This window comes from Coptis chinensis, chromosome 1, assembly GCF_015680905.1.
Source record: "Coptis chinensis isolate HL-2020 chromosome 1, ASM1568090v1, whole genome shotgun sequence".
Lineage (NCBI taxonomy): Eukaryota > Viridiplantae > Streptophyta > Magnoliopsida > Ranunculales > Ranunculaceae > Coptis > Coptis chinensis.
The window spans coordinates 1733445-1754821 of record NC_141456.1 but is presented as its reverse complement, the minus strand read 5'-3'; the positions used below and the strand labels follow the sequence as shown (position 1 = coordinate 1754821).

General features: G+C 34.2%; 1 long non-coding RNA gene across 3 annotated transcripts; it reads right to left on the bottom strand.

Moving 5' to 3' along the window:
* Nucleotides 1–10319: 10319 nt before the first annotated feature.
* Nucleotides 10320–15335, bottom strand: LOC147521173 (uncharacterized). Of its 3 annotated transcripts, none has more exons than XR_015193833.1 (3): nucleotides 14829–15335; nucleotides 12503–12578; nucleotides 10320–10665 (listed from the first exon to the last, which is right to left on the bottom strand). It is a non-coding gene; the product is annotated as an uncharacterized LOC147521173 (long non-coding RNA). The 3 variants fall into 3 exon arrangements; XR_015193829.1 differs by having other exon boundaries at nucleotides 10320–10662; nucleotides 14829–15334; XR_015193832.1 differs by lacking the exon at nucleotides 10320–10665 and adding an exon at nucleotides 11915–12317.
* Between the last annotated feature and the right edge of the window lie 6042 nt (nucleotides 15336–21377).

Here is a 21377-nt window from a genome sequence, read left to right as displayed (position 1 = left end):
ATTATTATTATTTAAGTCGAAAATTTATTGATAATGATTACAAATTTTACAAATAATTAGGACAAACATGCAACGAGATGCGCCGCAAGTCCTTTTTGAATAGCAAATCATATTCTTCTAAAAACAAACTCGTTAGAACCAGCTGTCATGACGTTACTGTCCATAACTTTCTGGAGCCTCTTGAGGAGCTCAACAAACTGTTGTTCCAAGAAACCAAAAGTGTCGAAACTGAACGGAATGGAACAATGCTGGTTAGCTCTACAAGCTTCCTCATGCTTCTCCATCTTTCCTGTCGCTGCTCTTTTAGCTGCTTCTCCCACCTCAAAGTCACCATTCCCTAACCCTACCAACGGAGAGACTCCAGTTACATCAACAAATGCATATTTTCCCTCGAACCAACTGTAAATCAAGACTTCCGCATGCCGAAACGTCGATCTGCCCTCATTCGGATCAGGGTTTTGAAATAAGCCAAATAGCTTTAAGGTTACTCCGAATGGCATACTCTGAAAGCTAAGTGAGTTCATGAAACTTTTTTTTTTTTGGTATTTATGTAGTATATACTCTTCGAATAAAAGAAAATGTCAGTTTTTTTAGTTTTTTGTAGTATATACTCTTCGTATAAAATAAATGTTGGGTTTATTATTATTATTATTTTTTTGTAGTATATACTCTTTGAATAAAAGAAAATTTTGGTTTTTTTTTTTTTTGGTATTTATGTAGTATATACTCTTCGAATTAAAGAAAATATCAGTTTTTTTTGTTTTTTTTTTAAATATACTCTTCGAATAAAATAAAATGTTGTTGTTATTGTTGTTTTTATATATACTAGTAAACGGGTATGTGCGTTTCACGTTCTAGGAAAGGAAATTTGGGTGGAGAAAATCAAAGGAATGAACACATGTAAATTTTAATAGTAACATATTACATTTGTTTGAATGGATATATTATGTAATATGTTTTAGATTAATAAAGGTCGAGGTCTGACAAAAAACTTCAATAAAAGAAAATTTTCATGGATCTTTTAGTATATACTCTGAAAGCTGAGCGAGTTCATGGATTTTTTTTTTTTTTTGTAGTTTATATACTCTTCGAATAAAAGAAAATGTTGGTTCTTTTTTTTTATGTGGAAATTTTATTGATAATGATAATGAATTTTACAAATAATTAGGACAAACGTGATACAAGATGCAGAACAAGTCCTTTCTGAATAGCAAATCCTATTCTTTTAAAAACAAACTCGTTAGAACCAGCTGTCATGATGTTACTGTTCATACCTTTCTGAAGTCTCTTGAGGAGCTCAACAGACTGTTATTCCAAGAAACCAAAAGGGTCATAACTGAACGGAATGAAACAATACTTGTTAGCCCTGCAAGCTTCCTCATGGTTCTCCAGCTTCCCTGTCACTGCTCTCTTAGCTGCTTCTCATACCTCGAAGTCACCATTCCCTAACCATACCAACGGAGAGACTCCAGTTACATCAACACATGCATGTTTTCCCTCAGACCAACTGTAAATCAAGACATCCGCAGGCCGAAGTTTCAATTTGCCCTCATTCGGATCAGGCCCTTTAAGGTTTCTCCGAATGGTATACTCTGGAAGCTGAGCAAGTTCATGCAACTTTTTTTTTTGGGTAGTATATACTCTTCGAATAAAAGAAAATGTTGGGGGTTTTTTTTTTTTAAAATATACTCTTCGAATAAAAGAAAATGTTATTGTTGTTGTTGTTTTTATATATACTAGTAAACCGGTACGTGCGTTACACGTTCTAGGAAAGGAAATTGGGGTAGATAAAATAAACACATGTATATTAGAATAGTAACATATTACATTTGTTTGAATGGATATATTATGTAATATGTTTTAGATTAATACAGGTCGAGGTCTGACAAAAAACTTCAATAAAAGAAATTGTTCATGGAACTTTTAGTATATACTCTGAAACCTAAATGAGTTCACTGAACTTTTTTTTAAAATGTTTTTTTTTCTTGTAGTATATACTTTTCGATTAAAAGAAAATGGTAGTTATTATTTGTATTTTTTATTATTATTATTATTTAAGTAGAAATTTTTTTGAAAATGATTACGAATTTTACAAATAATTAGGACAAACGTGCAACGAGCTGCGCTGGAAGTCCTTACTAAATAGTAAATCATGTCATTCTAAAAACAAACTCGTTAGAACCAGCTATCATGACGTTATTGTCCATAACTTTCTGATGTCTCTTGAAGAGCTCAACAGACTGTTGTTCCAAGAAACCAAATGTGTCGGAACTGAACGGAATGAAACAATGTTGGTTAGCTCTGCAATCTTCCTCATGCTTCTACATCTTTTATGTCACTGCTCTTTTAGCTGCTTCTCCCACCTCAGAGTCACCATTCCCTAATCTTACCAACGAAGAGATTCCAGTTACATCAACACATGCATGTTTTCCCTCAAACCAACTGTAAATCAAGACATCCGCAGGCCGAAGCGTCGATCTGCCCTTATTCGGATCAGGGTTTTGAAATAAGCCAAATAGTTTTAAGGTTGCTCCGAATGGTATACTCTGAAAGCTAAGCGAGTTCATGGAACTTTTTTTTTTTTTTTTTTGGTATTTATGTAGTATATACTCTTCGAATAAAAGAAAATGTCTTTTTTTTTTTTTGTAGTATATACTCTTCGTAGAAAAGAAAATGTTGGGTTTTTTGTTTTGTAGTATATGCTCTTCGAATAAAAGAAAATGTTGGTTTTATTGTTTTTTTTTTTTTTTGATATTTATGTAATATATACTCTTCGATTAAAAGAAAATATCGGTTTTTTTTTTGTAGTATATACTCTTCGAATAAAGGAAAATATTATTGTTGTTGTTGTTGTTTTTTTTTTTTTTTTTTTAAATATGCTCTTCGAATAAAAGAAATTGTTTTTGTTGTTGTTGTTTTTATATATACTAGTAAACAGGTATGTGGGTTGCACGTTCTAGGGAATGAAATTGTGTTGGAGAAAATCAAAGGAATGAACACATGTAAATTTGAATAGTAACATATTACATTTGTTTGAATGGATATATTATGTAATATGCTTTTAGTATATACTCTGAAAGCTGAGCGAGTTCATGAATTTTTTTTTTTTTTAGTATATATATATACTCTTCGAATAAAAGAAAATATTGTTTTTTTTTAGTGGGATTTTTATTGATAATGATAACGAATTTTACAAATAATTAGGACAAACGTGTAACAAGCTGCGCCGCAAGTCCTTTCCTTCTAAAAACAAACTCGTTAGAACCAGCTGTCATGACGTTACTGTCCATAACTTTCTGAAGTCTCTTGAGGAGCTCAACAGACTGTTGTTCCAAGAAACCAAAAGTGTCGAAACTGAACGGAATGAAACATCGCTGGTTATCCCGGCAAGCTTCCTCATGCTTCTCCATCTTCCCTGTCGCTGCTCTCTTAGCTGCTTCTCCCACCTCAAAGTCACTATTCCCTTACCCTACCAACGGAGAGACTCCAGTTACATCAACACATGCATGTTTTCCCTCAGACCAACTGTAAATCAAGACATCCGCAGGCCGAAGTGTCGATCTGTCCTCATTCAGATCAGGGTTTTGAAATAAGTCAAATAAGTTTAAGGTTGCTCCGAATGATATACTCTAAAAGCTGAGCGAGTTCATGGAACTATATATATATATATATATATATATATATTACTCTTCGAATAAAAGAAAATGTTGGGATTTTTTTTTTTTAATATATACTCTTCAAATAAAAGAAAATGTTGGTTTTTTTTTTTAATATACTCTTCAAATAAAAGAAAATGTTGTTGTTGTTGTTGTTTTTATATATACTAGTAAACGGGTACGTGCGTTACACGTTCAAGGAAAGGAAATTGGGATGGAGAAAATCAAAGGAATGAACACATGTAAATTAGAATTGTAACATATTACATTTGTTTGAATGGAGATTAGGGGTGTCTCTTTTTGCCGAATTTCCGATTTTTCCGAAATCTGACCCGAAATTGGTCTGGTTCTGGGTGTAGTTTTCATGGGCCGATTTTTCGATTTTTCAATTTCCGAAAATTCCGAAAAAAAATTGGATCGGATTTGGATATAATTCTAAAATCCGATCCGATCCGAAAATTCCGAAATTTCCGATATTATTACCAATTTATTCCGAAAATATATACTTCTCTCACTATCCACTTGATTAGATCTCGACCGTTCATTCATTTTCTAGTTTTTTACTTCCAAAAACATAACGTAGCTACTACTTCCCTACTTGAATTGGACCACTCTACTGTCATTACACCATCTGCCATAACAACAATGATATGAAAAAAAATGTCATTGAATCATACAATGACTTCCAGACCAATCCAAAAGCCAAATTCCAATAGATAGAATATTATGTAAAGCTACTTAGAGTCCAAGACTATAATCCATTATTTATGCAGACACTTCACGCTTCAATTTCCACACACGAAAAAATATTAAAACATTACAAATACCCAGACCTCAACAGAATGCAATGCTTGCTATTGGTGGCTGCAGGTTCTTTTTCTCGTTTTTTCTTAGATCACTTGTTTGAATGAAAATAGGTTTTCTCAGTAAACAAGTGCGTATTGTTGTTGGTACATTGGTGTTGTGGACATGGTTTTATCTCCCTACAATGAACATTGGCGTATGATATTCCAAAAATAATTGAAAGTAAAGAAATCTTTGAAAATTTACCAAGTATTCCGAAATTTCCGAGTTATTCCGAAATTTCCGAAAGTTCCGAAATTGGAAATATATTTTGAATCCGAAAAAAAATTGGATCGGATTTGGATAGCATATTAGGTTCCGAAAATAATTTGGAAAAATTCCGAAGGAGGTTAATCCGATCCGATCCAATCCGAAGTCACCCCTAATGGAGATATTATGTAATATGTTTTAGATTAATACAGGTCGAGGTTTGACAAAAAACTTCAATAAGAAAAGAATACTTCAATTCGCTAGTTGTGTTCTTTGTCCAATTTGCTTTCTGTTGTTTTGCCATGGTGCGAATAAATATATTTGAAGAGGTATTTAACCGCCTGTAATTTAGTCAATACCAGTGCATATGCCACAAATTAATTTACCAAAAAAATAGGTATTATTATGTTGATGAAGTTAACCTTTGTGTTATTGGTTGTGTAATTATCTTGTCGAGCATTTATATGTGATTGAGGAACATTGTTGGATTAAATATCTCAAAAAAAATGCAAGAAGAATAATATGTTTTTAATCATTGTCTTCAGAATGATCTAGCGAATCCATCAGCTCTTTTTTTTTGTCGTTTTAAATATTTTGATCGGTTTAAATAAGTAGGTAGGTTGGATAGAGAAAGAAATTGTAGCTAGCTAACAAAAGCAATTTTTTTTTATTTATAATTTTTTTTTATTTATTTAGAAATGATCACATTGAGAAACAATTAGGAAAAATACATTGGACACTGTAAATAGTTGTTCTAGATATAGATCTATTAAGGCGGATATAATATGTGGAGTGAATTGAATGTATAAATAAAAGCTTTCCAGAAGATGGCTATGTGGCAAGATTACCATTTAAAAGCTTTAAATATTATATATCTTAGTCGGTTTAGATAAGCAGGTAGCTTGGACAGAGAAAGAAGTTGTAGCTAGCTAACAAATACATTTTTTTTTTTTTTTTGAGAAATGATCACATTGAGAAACAATTAGAAAAAATACATTGGCCTCTACTGATAGTTGTTCTATAGAGCTATTAAGTCGGATATAATATGTAGAGTGAATTGAATGTATAAGTAAAAGCTTTCTGGAAGTTGTCTATGTGGCAAGATTACCATTTAAAAACTTTCAATATATTGTGGATCTTATTTCATGTGTATAGAGATTGAATGATTCAAATAACAGAGTGGTGTTTTTTTCAAATTATTTGTATAGAGACAAAAAAAAAAGAAGAAATTATGGATGCTAGTCACATCGTTGAATTACATCTGTTTCACCCTGTCGTTAGTCGCACAGCCCTTTAATCAATTCTTGCATTGGTTATTGGTCTCCATTCTGAAAATGCTATTATCACCAAACTCCACATGTAGTACTTTGACAGAGTGCATAATGAAGGAGTTCAGAGGCGTTAAAAGCGTGATCCATTGTGCACACTCAGCCCAAACCAAAAATGCTCATTTGCCCAGCGTATTTTGTATCTACTAAGGTGAAAATTTGTGAAGAACGTTATCAGGTAAACTGCTTATTCTGTTTTCCCATCGTTTGATTCCATTACTAAAGAAACTTTCAAGCTAGGAAAAAAAGTAGTACAAAAAAGTAGTTCAAAAAATTTAAAAACTACATCACACTTACACATGCAAGAATGAAATTCTTAGACTGGAACCTACTACGCAGATGTCTTCTTCAAGTATCAGTCATTCGTTGTGTACACCTGATTGGCCGACTCTGTTGTTTGTCGAAACACAAGAACAAACACAAAAATGAAATAAAATAAAATTAGACGAAATGCACTAACTTCGAGATGAAGGTCAGTATGCAAAACTGGCACAGATCATCCAAAGCCACTACCGAAAACACATATTAAATATATATTTTCGAGTCCAATACCCCAAAATTCAAACAATTATATACATAAAATACGTGACTTTTCTGAAAAATTTCAACAATCTTTTCTATATTTTCAACATTTCATAAATATAAAACCTATCATAACCTGAAAATTGAAAACAATATACTTCTCATTGATTAACCCAGCTACTTAACCGTCTCGATGAATGCCAAAGCAGTTAAATAACTGGTTTAAAAAATGAGATCACTACAACATTAGAGCATCTTTAGCAGAGCAACCAAAAAAACACCAAAATTTTGAACCAAACCAAAAAAACACCAAGCAACTTTAGGAGCAACATCAAAAAAACACCAAGCAACTACGCGGTTTTGGCAAAACCGCGTCATATAGCCCACGCGGTTTTGCCAAAACCGCGCCACTAAAGCCCAATTGACAGGCCCAAGCCCACGCGGTTTTGGCAAAACCGCGCGGTGTTCAATAACACCGTGCTACTTCTATATAAACAACTCCAAAGCCGCGCGGTTCAGTCACTTTCACCTCTTCTCACAATTATAAAACCCTCTCTTTAGTTAAAAAAAACAAAAACCTACCTAAACTCTTAAAATTTGATATGGATCCTTTTGAACCTTTCGACGGTGATGATTGGCGATACGCATCGACATCGGGCGATGAGGGAAGTAGAATACGCTGGGGGAGAAGACAGTGGGGAAGAAGAACCCGAGGATGTCGCGCCGGCTGATAGACATCCCTATGTACTGGAGTATCAGATGAACGACTTTGATTGGCAATTTGCACCTGGAGAAGCACTTGATATGGAAGTTGTGTCTTCTACACGTGATACAAAACACGGTCGAAAGTGCGATGTGGCTAATACTCAGGTAATTAATTAGTTTTGATTAAATATTTTGAATATTAATTAGTTGAGTTGGACCAATTAATTATTTATCTTATACGCATTTTTTTTTTATAATATCAGCATGTTGTTGACTACCGAGTTAGATCGGCTTTACTTGGTGTTAGAGAGTGGTGGAAGGTTATTAGGAGTTTGGATAAGTTTATACATATTAGAGATAGTATTTTGTATACACCTTTGGGTATTTTGATTGATACGGATTATGAGAAAGCTGATTGGGCAATGGTCATAGCTTTAGTAGAAAGATGGTGGAGTAGAACTCATACATTTCATTTTTCTTGTGCGGAGTTAGGGTTCACACCACTAGACTTCACTATGATTTCTGGGTTGAGTATCGGTATAGGCCAACCGATACCTTTTCATACAAATTATGAGAATATGGATAGTATGCTTATGAGTTTTCCTCGTTTGGGTGCGGATGCTTATGATTCTTCTGGGATTAAGCTATCTCATATTAAGATTGCATATATGGAACCCCTCTTGCATCCCCGATACACGGCGGAGTTAGCTTTGACCGCTTCTACCGGTAAATGAGGGTGTTGATCAAGATGTTAGGGCTTTTTATGTTTTTTGGGCATGTTTTGTTTCCCAATGGTCATTCTATGGTGGCACGACCGGATATTATGCTTATGTATCCGATTTGCTTTACTATGAGAGATTATGACCGGGTAGCTCAATATATGCCACATTGATATCGGAGTTAGATAAAGCTTCAAAGACATTCGAAGTAGAAGTTCTCGATTGCGTGATTCACTTGACTTTTAGAGATTTGGTTTTATGAGTACTTTCGATGTCTTTGTCCTAACATAGACATGATTCTTTGATACTAAGCCCTAGATTTTCTAGTTGGTCGGGGGCCTCACTTTACTCGTAAATAACAGGGGGCAGATTAGGAATAATATATGTATGGCTCGTGCTCGATTGATATTAGATCTTTGTCATCTATCGAGTGGAGACCTTGGCGTTGTCTCCATCGCCTTTGACGATCCAAATTGTATAACATGCTTGTGTGTTGTCACGTCCGCGTTTTTTTGCCGCGACGGATCCGCCGTTTGTCGCGGTGGACGATAGATGTTGGAGGCGGATGACCGGGCGTTATGGAGTTCCATGTGCTCCCATGCCGATGTTAGTGATGCAAAGTCGTGGGGTAGAATTCAAGTTCATGAAGTTCATGCCGATGGTGGTCCTTGGCGGATCGTCTTCTTTTGTTGTTGAAATCGGGGATCGGTCGATTATTATAGATGGTGGAACCGTGTCTCCATGGGTCCGTTGTTGCCTCCCTGTTGGTCGGGCTAGCAACTTCGAAGTTTGTGGGCCCGGAAGGGATGAGGCGTGAGCTACGTATTCTTCATCCACCACAAAGATGTTTACAACCCACAACCTCGAATGCATATCAATGGCTCCCCGTGGTGCGCCAAGAATCCTCGATATGTTTGCCGTGGTGGACTGATGGGGAGCCTACTTATATTTCCATTCCCGAGGTGCCTCATGCTCGTTTCTCTGAGTTAGAGCCGCAGATTGATCAATATACCATTGTGAGTTTAATTGTTTTATTTATCTTCTTCATTATATATATAATATGTACTTACACTGTATTTTCTTGGATTTTCAGACTGAGGTTCGAGAAAGATATGAGAAACCAGTTCTTATGTTTGATGGGATGAGGACTGCCTGTATCATTATAGCCAAGAAAGAGAGGAGGCATATTCTCGACATATCAACCAATCCCAATCCTAGCGCGTATGATGACGAGACTTCGGAAAGCGTATGAGGATATGGAACAAGTGTACACGCTAAAGAACATCGTGGATATGAGGAACTTCAGTCAAGTAGTTAACCTCCCGCGCGCATTGAGAGAAGATCATCGATCTCGATTAGGAACTTAGAGGAGCAGCTTTAACGCCCAAATATATAGAGGAGAGGGATCGAGTGGTAAAGGGCGTAAGAAGAGAGCTAAATAAATTTGATGTAATATGATAGGTTTTGGATTATTTTGGATATTATATGATTATATCATAATCATAGATTTTTTGGACTCATAATCATAATCATAGGTTTTAATTTCTTTAATTTTTCGATTTTGAATTACAATTCTTAATTTCTTCAATTGCACAAATGTTAATTTCTTAACTTCTATGCACAACTCATAATTTTTCAAGTTCTATGCACCCGCGCTTCTAATTTTCAAAACGATGCGGTTTTGGCAAAACCGCCCCATTGAAGCCAAGCCCACGGTTTTGCCAAAACCGCGCCATAAAGCCCATTTAGCAGCCCAAGCCCACGCGGTGTTGGAAAAACCGGGCGGTTTTGGCAAAACCGCGTGAGTGATTTGATACAGCACCAAACCTAGAACCAAATATTGGTCGATTTAGTGTTTGGTTTGGTGTTTTTTTGGTGTTTTCATCAACAAGTAGTTCTCCTGAAGTTGAAAAAACACCAAATTCTTGATGCTAGGTTCATATCACTTCTAAAGATGCTCTTAGGACTTAGTACAGTAAAAAACTTGAATGTCTCGACTAATACCAGATCATCCAAGCACCTCGTCCAAAGCCACTACCGAAAACACATTAAATATATATTTTTGAGTCTAACGCCCTAAAACTCGAACAATTATATACCTAAAGTACGTGACTTTTCTGAAAAATTTCGACAAAATCTCCTCTATATTTTCGACATTTCATAAATATAAAACCTGTCATAACCTGAAAATTGAAAACAATATACTTCTCATTGATTAACCCAGCTACTTAACCATCTCGACGAATGCCAGAGAAGTTAAATAACTGGTTTAAAAAATGAGATTATTGCAACATTAGGACTTAGTACAGCAAAGAACTTAAATGTCTCGACTAATGCCAGATCATCCAAACACCTCATACAAAGCCATTACCGAAAACACAAATTAAATATATACTTTCGAGTCCCATAGCTGTCAAAAAGTTTACATCATTAACAAATTCGAATGAAAACATGCACCTAGTCTTCTTCATTCCTAGTACATGGTACTGCTTCTTAGACATGGTATATTAATATTGCTTCATTGCTTGCCTTTAGATTCTTTGGAGTCGTCATGACCGGTACATCCCTGGTCGGGTCAGTTTCCTTTCGGTTGTTAAAAAAACCCATGAGCTGATGTTGGCTCATGGGGAAATGATCATGTTGTTATACCTTAAGGTAGGCACCATGCATGTAGTGTGCCTGCTAAAAATTCAATAGCACTAAATGTAACATAACATAACATTGTAAATTGGAAGCGATTACTATAAGGGGAATAAAAATGAAAGTATATATAAATTAAAATAAAGTAGTATAACAATTTCAATTGAACTGCCCAATCAACTTGAATTTGCAATGGTATTGGAATGGGCTTAAGGACTGCAGTGAGGATGGGTTACCAACATCTGCATGTCAACTTTGATTAAAAAAGAGCTGTGAATATTGTAAATGAATGAGAAGTTACACCATGGTACTACTTGGATATAATGCAAGCTATTATGGTGCACAAACTCAGGTTCATTAACTTGGAAGTAAAGCATATCTACCGAAAAAAGCAACAGAGCAGCGGATTTTGTAGCTACAGCTTGCTACCCTGAGGAGGAGATTGTTAGATTTCAAATAGGTCCTTATTTAGAAGAAAGACTTTCTGTAATAGTGCATGAGGATGCAAATGGATTCATGTACAAAAGGTTTTAAGAAATATAGGTTTGATTGTGGCCTAACCTATAACTTTTTTAAAAAAAAAAAAAAAACTTGAATTTGCAATTTTTTTTTGCTACAAAACTCCTGTTATTCAAGCATTAGTATAATCTATTAGACATTTTACCCACAAATATATTCCCACTATTTTCCATCAAAAATGTATCAAAGTAAACCACACAAAAAAAAACCTTTGAAGTACAAATGGAAATCGTCAACTATCCACTTAGTACACCAATTGAAGTACGTCAAAATTAAAATAGTCTAAAAGAACATCCCAGTTTTAGTTGATGTGAACAAATCTAAATGACCAAACTTTATTTTTGCTAGGTTCAAATGACCAAACTGATGAACCATCAACTGAAGCACAGCTTCGACCCGTTGAAGGAACAAATCGGTCTAATTTGCCAAGATACCCTCCTGAAATCTTAGCATATAATAGCCACTGGTTTGTTAGACAAAAAAGGTAACTAATGCCTCCTCTTAGATCATAAAACAATTTGTTTCACATTGCAACCCAGTTCATTCCTGGCAAAACAATCACACTAAAAAGAAACAATCCAATGCAAAATATAAAGGATTTCATTGCAAGTGTTGATGCACCTTTGTCCAATTTTCTTGTGAAGAGTCCTACATGCAGTTTGTTATTGTTAAGTTTAAAGGAGATGACAACGTGTACCTTTAATTCCGTCAACAATTGCATGGGTGCATCCTTTGTGTTTGTCAGGGGGTAATAATTAGAATGATGGTACAGATTAAATGATGTGTGTGCATAATCTAATTCCTTTAGACTAATATTGTCAAACAACTGTTAAGCAAGAAACTTATACATGACTGTGGAACAGAGAAGAAAATGACATGAACTTTGCTCTCGAAATAGCTAGCGCGCTCTAAACATTGACTAAGGTTCCTTCAAACTCCAAATACATTTATACAAATAAATAATTTTAGTTACATAAAAATACTTTGGAGTACATACATATGTATTCGACACGATATTGGTCACAACCAATTGAATAACGTTTCATTGAGGTATCCCATCTCAAAACCAAATCAGGTCTTCCCTCTCGAATTTCTACAGTGCAAGGAGTCAGCGGTAAGCCATCTAAATTCTTGCAAGGGTGCAAGACATTTGTCATTGCACTGTTGTTTTGTCTCTGAAAATTGCCCTCACATCGCTTAATTAATATAATCACTTGTCCATTTAAAAAAAGGGTGGGAATATATAAGAAAATCAATTCCTAACACATTTCCCAATACTAATTTTCCCCACTCAATAAAGCATTGAAGTAAGTGCATTAATGTAGAGTGTAAATACAATAGCATCTCATATCGAACTCACCTAGAGGCTAGAGTAGATTTGTCAGCAATTGTATCACGATCCAATAATGCTTCTTCTCCCACTAAGCAAATTTGTTCTACAAAACCAGCACACACAAAAGAATCAACATCAAACTATGTCATTGCCATCGACTATATCTTTAGCTAAATCTCGAAACAACTCTTGGAAAGGAACTTAAAAGCTATAAAACATGCACTCACAGAAGCGTTAAAAAATTGTTACTTAGCTATAGGCTGACACAAATTTTAAATTTTTGAAAAAACAAATGATATAAAACCGACCACGTGGTATGGTGGTCGGTTTGGTGTCAAAACCGACCCGTGCACATCCCTACTCATAGTGATGCTAAACGTTTAAAAAGTTGGGAACAACCCAAAGAGCAAGGCTTTTGTAACTGACATGGGCACCAACGCTTAGAGTGGCCAATCTATTAAAAATCAACCCTACCTTCGAACAAACGGCAGACCAAGTAGATCTAGATTAGAATCCATAAGAAATAAATGCTATAATTCAGCGGTTCAAAAGAAGTGGCCACAGAACTTGTTGCCCTCACATGTGAAGTTATAAGCAAAAAATTTAGAACTATAAAACATACTAACGAAGAAACCTAATGTGGCAAGTATCACATAAATTAAAAACATGTCTTATGTTTGAACTTTAATATTGAAACTTCTAAGTGCTACCAACAATGACATATTAATCATATGCACGATCGAGAATTCTATTAAAAATGACAATGTTTCATATAATTTGTACATAATTATTAGCTCAACATTATTTGTTTCATTGAAAAGTTATCATGGAGTAACTGCTTCCAGAATTTATCCACCAGCCACCCGAACTTGATCAGCCACTAATGGTATGATCAGATCTGATGAAATCATGAAGAACAATGGAATGGATACCACGGTCTGTCACAACTCTTTCATAATTCAAATAAAGCTCAATTGCCAACTGGAAAAATTATGCCATCAGTTACTCCCCCTTGTTAAACATCCCCCATTAACTCCTTTTGGGATTTTTCTTTTATGCCAATAGAATCTATTACCATTGATGCCCTACAACTTTCAAGTTCATCTACCTATAAGGTTACATACTTACGTGTACTCTAAAGTTCAAAAAGTTGGAATGAAGATAAGCCAATTAAAACAATTTGATGAAACAGGGTACCGCATATTCAAAGAAATTTGATAGTGGATAAGTGAAACAGATTAAACTTTAAGAATGAACATATCATCTCTAGCATTTGTTCAAACAATATATACCCCTGTATTAAAACTCGTTTAGGATCAACTATCACGATCAGTCATCAAATAACTGATACCACAGATATAAGATTTCTCTTATTTTTTACATAATGTTAAATAGGTACAACACAAACAGAGAGAGGTCTTCATAAGAATAGGAAGTGTGATTTGCACTATTGACAATAAAGATAAAAATTCCAGTGATTTAAACGAAAGCAATATTTGTAATTAAATGCAAAGTTATTTTCTTAAGTTAAAAATTCTGTCAAAATCATATTCAATTGGCTAAAATAAATGCATTAGAAGCATTGTAATGACAAATATATATATATATATATATATATATAGCACTATTGACAATAAAGATAAAAATTCCAGTGATTTAAACGAAAGCAATATTTGTAATTAAATGCAAAGTTATTTTCTTAAGTTAAAAATTCTGTCAAAATCATATTCAATTGGCTAAAATAAATGCATTAGAAGCATTGTAATGACAAATATATATATATATATATATATATATATATATATATATATATATATATATATATATATATATATATATATATATATATATATATAAGAGTAAACAATGAAAAAATGATACCCGTTAAGAAACTTTGGAGCAAATACCAAGCAGCCAACTTCATACTGAATACATTTGTGTTACAGAAGATAATGAACTTAGCACTGGCTAGCGTGGAAAAATTGTCATAGCTCGTCTACTGAAAACGTGTGAATTAACATGTCTGAGATCTGAAGATTAGGGTACTGCCACTCAATCTTATGGTTTCATACGCAAGCAATGATGAATCCAATATAATAATAAAATTTAAAAAGAATGTTAACTCACAGACACTTCTGAAGAGGAAGAGATAGAGAAGTAAAAATGAGACACAGTGTAAGAGATGAAAGAGGTTTACATGTGCGTTGGTTCTCCGACTTCCTACCTTTCAACTTCATATTAAAAAGAGAAACGAACCGATGGAATACCAATAACTAATACTTTAATTAGTTAATCCTCAATTTAATCAAACTATAACAAACAAACCAAAGAATATCCTTTATCAAATGCTCACCTACTTTTGTTGCAATCTCTTTGCTTTTCCGAATTTCCAGGGAGAGAGACATGCAAAAAAAACCTGCGAGATTGAAGTTAATCACGATAGTGAACGATTTGGTGAGCTTGGTCATTTTAATAGATTCGTGGAAACGTGAGAAAATACACAGTGAAGAAGTAGTTTGGAGAAGGTGAAGTGTCGAAGGGGGTTTTTTTTCCTAATCATTGACCTTCCAAGTTCCAATTCCACTATTCAGTCTGAAAGTTTCTTGGTTCTGTTTTTCTTCAGAAAGACAAAGGGTTTTGCAACTGGGTGTAACTGCCCTAAGTAATAATTATGCCCCCTAATTAAAAGTTTTTTGGAGAAGAAAAGGAATGGGTTTTAGAGTGTGAGCGAGGAGAAGAGGATATATCGGCCAAACGGTGTGTTTTTTAGAGTCTGAACGAGGTAAGTTGTGATTTATGGAGCGATGGAAAGGTGCGTTTGTTTGGGGTTTTTTTCCCGTTGCAAGTTAAGTGATGGAAATGAGAAGTGTATATACGATTTTACCTTTTCCGTCAAGAGCAAAAAGGAAGTGGTTGTCCAACTTTCCAGTACCCTTCCCATTAAAAACTTTGGTATAAAATCGGGAATACGAAAACTAATGGGAAAATCTCAAAATCTAGTATATATATATATATATATATATATATATATATATATATATATATATTTTTTTTTTTTTTTTTTTTTTAGTATATACTCTTCTAATAAAAGAATTTTTTTTTTCTAGACCATATAAAAGAAATATAATTTCTACATTGGAAGATAATCTTATGTGAATAACTTAGCCAAATAAAAAAGACAAAGTACTTAAATAAAACTTACAGTAAAACTTGTTTCCAAACTTCCAATTCAACGGGAATCGAAGGAAAATCACCATCTCTTCTTCGATCTTCGTTTAATTCAGTACTACAAAATCAATTACTTCGGATATGATGTTCATTCCTCACACACCACACATTGTAATATCCTCATTCAAACATTGTCATCTGCCCTCTCAAAATCACAACAAAACTGTACACGTGGCACCTATGAGAAAATTCCCTTGAGTTATTGTTACTTAGCTTCAAGAGTCTTTTTTGTTGTCTTCAGTGGTGGTGTTATAAGAAAAGCTGATGTACAACAACTTCAGAGATGCTAGCATTGTCGTCTTGATTAATTATATATGATACTTCAAGAAGTAAGGTGATCTGAGAGAGGTTAGACAATGATACCGGCAATTAGAAACAAACTGACACTCAATGCAAAGTTTAGCCTGATGTCTAATCCCAAGGATCTCGCCTAGGCCTAAGACCCACCTGCGGCATTTGCAACGTATCATGGTAAAGTTATCCGCAACTTAAATCAAATTTTTTGAAAAATTAAATATTGAGTACAAATATTCCGATCCAACGTCTAGAAATACTTCATTGAAAAAAACATTATGACTATGTAAATGAATCATCTGTCTTGGAAAGAATAGATTGACAAAGCAGAGACCAATTACAGAAGCAAGACACTCAGTAATACCTATAAATGCTTTAATGTAAATAATCGGCAATTAGCAACACTTCACAAACATTTTAATGTAAATGTTTTTCTTTATTCCAATACAATTATTTCAAGATCTATCATCCTATATACAAAAGGATTGAAAATGTACATGTATTCTAACTATAATCCTAAGGTATTCAAATGACAAATGAAATAAAACTTTCAAGAAGGGTTCAAAAGTCGCACCTAAAAATTTACCAACAATAGTGAAAAAAAAATCCAGACATTAAGGCATTTAAGGGTTATGCTCACTGATGAAAAGCTTTAGCCGACCAACCAACTGTACCTAAATCATGTTTCAAGAAGATTCAAATTCCTCTATTAACCACTAAGATATAAATTAATGCCTCATTTTGAAACCACGTTTCCTACTGTTTCAACGTTACCCCAAAGGACGCTGCTAGCTAGCATATCTTTTATTAGTCCACTCCTTGTGCCTGACACATATTAACATGTGCAAATGCTTTTGTATTGGATGTGCGCATTTGGTAGAATGCTTGAATTCATTTATAAAATGACTTCCAAATCATGAAGGGAAAAGAAAAATTGAAAAATCCGGCCTCAACAAAGAAATCTTAAGAATTTTCTTTTAAAAAAAGTTATGAGCAAAATTTCTTCAATCTTTAACAAAGATCAAAATTATTAATAATGAGAACATTAGGGGAATTAAGTTAGGAAACTTCTTCATTTTTTCAGTTGTAAACAAACTATTCCTCCATGTTAGCAGTATATACTCTTTGGCCTGCAATGACGCAAAACCAATACGCATATTTTCAAAAGAAATCTATAGTTCTATTCAAATCTGAGTCTTTCAGTAAGTAAACAATATATGTTTCTTACTGAAATCTAAGTTTGGTTTATTACTAAAAGTTAATGAATAATTGACTAAAATACGAAATGTTCCTAGTGAAACTGCTTAACCCACTTACATTTATGTCATCGAACTGAAAATAAACTAGTGAAATACATAAAATATGCCTCATTGGCAGAAGCATTATGCTGCCACATCAATAGCTGAGCAAATAACTATAGTGTGCAATCAAGAAAACATCATCTATGCAGTTGGTCAACCTAAAATGAAGGGGTTTTTAAGTGTTGGTCCTACTATTAGTACGGAATTTTGGCTTTGGTATAGAAATCTTAAATATTAGTCTTTAGTCCTACTTCCGGTAGTTACCCGTCAGTCAACTCAAGTACCGGAAGTAGGACTAAAGACTATTATTTAAATTTTTTTGTACCAAAGCCTAATAAACCAACAAATAGTATGACCAAGACTTAAAAAACCCTAAAATGAACAATGGGGCACTATTGTTACATGCACGTACCCAGACGAACATATTCAAACACATGAATAATTAGGCCTAAAAGCATAGTCACTAAATCACTTTTATCACACCCAATTATACATCAACACAAAAAAGGTTAGTCACAACCATAACATTTGTAAAGTAGCTAAGGTATGCGGGACTCTCAACATCACCACTAATTTAATAAACTTCTCAAACTCATTACAATCATATAATTAGAAGCTCACATCGAATAATAGTCAACAATATACTTATTTAGGAGAAAAAAACATAAAACAAATTTATCAAACTTATATTCAAACATAGAACTCCATTCGTTATTAAGAAAAACACACAACTAAAGTGAAGGGGATGTGTAAAGCCAATCATATACATACCCAAAGAACATAGTACATTGAAGTCATCAAAAACTGAGACCAAATATTTATGTCACACCATAATATTTTTTAAAGAAATAGATGCTGCATTACCAATGAAAAGATTCATTTGAGGCTAAGATTTTGAGGTTTGTGAAATATACTATAAAGCTTAACCCTGAAAATTAGATATTCTCATTAATGTGAAATAAAAAATAATCAAATACTCATTAGATTGCTCATAGCGGGAAACAACTATGCAATACTTACTAAGTCAATTTTTTTGGTCATAACATCAGGAAATGTAAGTTCATTCCTATTAAGAATAACATTGATTAATGTAGCATTACAATTGGTAGAATGGCTTTTTCCTTAACCAAAATAATGGTAGAAACATAACAATACGCCATGGAGACTTTTCTCTGTCTCAGTGCTTGCTCATTACTAACAAAAAAAAATCTTCCTAGTGGTCAAGCAAATTGGATCAATCAAATTTTAACGAAAGTGGCATCAACTACCATATAGTCATTTTCCACAGATACTTCACAACACCGAACTCGTATACTGGATCAAAGTTTCACGACGACGATCATTATTGACTGGACATGGCAAAAATGGACTAACAATATCAACATGAAGAAAAACAGTAAGAAACAAAGCAAAACTTCATTTCGTCAAGCGTGGCCGACGAAGAAGGACACGTAATCAATAATCTATAATGCAAAAGTTACCTGAGACTTTGTTGGTTAGAGATGGAGAAGAGATGCCTAACTGAAGTCGATCACTAACAGTTCAAGCACCTAGCTTTTACCAAAAATCTTAAACAAATACCGAGAAAATACGTCAATAAAGCAGGCAAACAAAATTTCTTATCTAGATGATAAAGATGTTAAATATAATATGAACATTCCGCTAAAGAAATATAGATAGCAAGATATATAGGGGCATGTTATTTCGTACCTTTTGAAGGTTTTTCTAAAAGGTTCCAACAAGCAATTTAAAGGAAATTTATACCAAATGGAAAGGAGGGAAGAAGTGATAAGAGAATTTGGAATGAATGATTTAAGGCGAGTGGACAGTTTAAGAAACTAATAAAGTGGTAGATGCAGTGAAAGTGACAAAGTATCTAGCCATTTTGCTTTGGCAGAACTTAAACCCCAATAACCAAATGGTAACGGAAATTTATAGTGTAAATTTATATTAAATCTCCAAGGGTCAAAAAACATTTTCATTTAAAACTTTTTAATTTTAAAAAATAACACCCACAGCTACGAAAATGGGATTTGAAGTTCTTATTAAGAAAGAGAACTGCTTCAGTGGTTCTTGTCTCTTGGGTAGTCAAAAGATGGCTCGAGAAATAAAACATTTGCATGTGGTACGTTGAATGACTAATTAAGTTGTGGAAAAATATTTAGTAACATTTAACTCACTGACAACATACTTTAATTTTCATTGAGAATATTCTCAAAGGGGTTTCAAAACAATCTTTGTCGTACACATGTTTTTAGCCGATCCCAAAACAATCCTAATGCAAATCCCTGCGCGATCCCAACCACCATTTGTCTTCCCATTTTATTTTGTTATAATAGATAGTTCGCATGAATAATATTTATTATTTTTTATGTTTCGGGTGGCGAAGTCATTCCCCATTCCGTGGTTCATTAGATTTTGCTGAAACTAACATTGTAGAAGGAGAACATTATTATATTATATTTTTCTTTGATTGTTCTTTCCATATTCATAAGAAGAATAAGAGAGGATATACTTCGACTATGAACGTATTGAAGGAAGAAACTTGTGTGGGGAGATAATGGGGCTGGGTAATTTGATTGGGAGAAAGGCAGTGTTCGTGATTCCGAATAAAACTTCGGAATTCCGCCCAATATTTCGGTTTTTCAAAAAATCGAAATTCCAAATATATAGTTGAAATATCTGAAATTCCGAAATCATTCGAAAATTCAAATGTGATATGGTCGAAATTTAATGAATTTCGGTTTTTGGATTTGTCGGAATTCCGAGAAATCCAAAATACCAAAATATGGAGAAAGTTAGAGAGAGGGTAATATCGGAAACTGATACTTTTAAGTTTTAACCGTGTGTTTCACGTCAATAATATGTCACTATCCACATAAATTTGTTTTCCAATCTAATTGCCACAACGATATAGAACAAGAAAGAACTTTATGCTAAAAATGATTACATAGATAGTTGGCCCGAGATAGAAAATGACTGCCACTACCTCACTATGCCTCTTGGAATAGTAATACTAACCAAGCAGGCTTTGGTTTTTCTATATGGAATAATTTTGGATATTGTATTGGTGATGGACATGACAGAACCAGTGTCGCTGACCCAGAAGAGGCAGAGACAGAGGCACGAGCCATCCGAGGAGGAGTAGACTTGTGTCAACGTTTGCAAAATCGATGTGTCACCATTTTGACGGACTGCAAACACTTAACTGAAGTCCTAAAGCAAAAAGGAACTAATTTATCTTGGGGAGCTAGATCAGTCGCATATGATATTTATTATAGTATCTGTTTGTTTGATCATTGTAATTTCTTTTACCTTTGTAGAGACTCGAACATTATTACTCATGTACTCGCGGCTAGGGACAACAAGTCCCTCCACATTTTACTTTGAACCCTGCTACGGCAAGGTCGCTAATTACTTTATATATGGATGTAAGGAATGTAGGAAGTTCTTACTAGTTTTGGAAGTGTATTCCTTTTATCTATAAAAAAAATATATATATATATATATGTTTGCTGGCATCATTTCATATCACACGGACACGTCTCTATTCGGAAGATTGTTTGGGATGTAATCCGCAGTGTTTACCACGGATGGATGGATCGCATATTTTTTATGATGGGCTCCGCTGTTTTTCTGCATCAAAAATTTACAATCTCATTTAATAAGCCCTCTTTCTAAACAGCTTAATAGCATTTTGGCCTATAAATAGAATTATGAACTCCTGAAGGCTGACCACCTCTGCTTGTTTACTGTAAAATTGTGCAACCCCCGAAAAAGGACTTGGAACTGCTAAGTGACTATTATAGAAATCACTCTAAGATATTGGACAACAATGGGAGAAAAAAGAGACTTCAGACACTCACAAAAAATGATACCAACTAGCAGACATCATCTCGCTGTGTTTCCCCAGTTGTGTCTAATTCCTTGGCCGGAAGCATTGCGTACCCTACAATTTAAGAGAGGGCGAGGCCCAAAATTTGCAAATCCATGGCTCATCCGCTTCATCATTTTGTTGTGTTCCGAATAACACATCCTTATCAAGAGGCAACAAGGTACTCTGGTCACAAACAAAAACG